The following is a 365-nucleotide window of genomic DNA, read 5'->3' as shown; positions in this document are numbered from 1 at the left end:
TGAGTCTGTTGTAATTGTTATATATGCAACTGTTAAACATACATTGTCCGTCATCTGCCTCAGCTTCTATTCCGGTCTTTGGCCGTGCTCTTGTAATGCTTGCTATATGTTCAGAGAAACGGAAAGGTCACATAGCGCCACTGTAATATCAATCGTAAATGTTAAGAGTTTAAAATGGTGTCCACTAGAGGGCGACATTAGTCAGCTCATCCTGCTCCTCTCCAGCTTCAATGGGCAGGATGAGTCTCCCCATTTCATTGTTCTCCGCTTTTACTTCTGTCGTCAGACTGAGGAAACAGGATATGTATTTTAGTATATAGTTTATGACATTTACGTGTTCTGTTTTTAAAAATCTGTTTAGCTTT

Source organism: Brienomyrus brachyistius, chromosome 1 (assembly GCF_023856365.1).
Source record: "Brienomyrus brachyistius isolate T26 chromosome 1, BBRACH_0.4, whole genome shotgun sequence".
Classification (NCBI taxonomy): Eukaryota; Metazoa; Chordata; class Actinopteri; order Osteoglossiformes; family Mormyridae; genus Brienomyrus; species Brienomyrus brachyistius.
Note: the sequence above shows the minus strand (reverse complement) of the source record.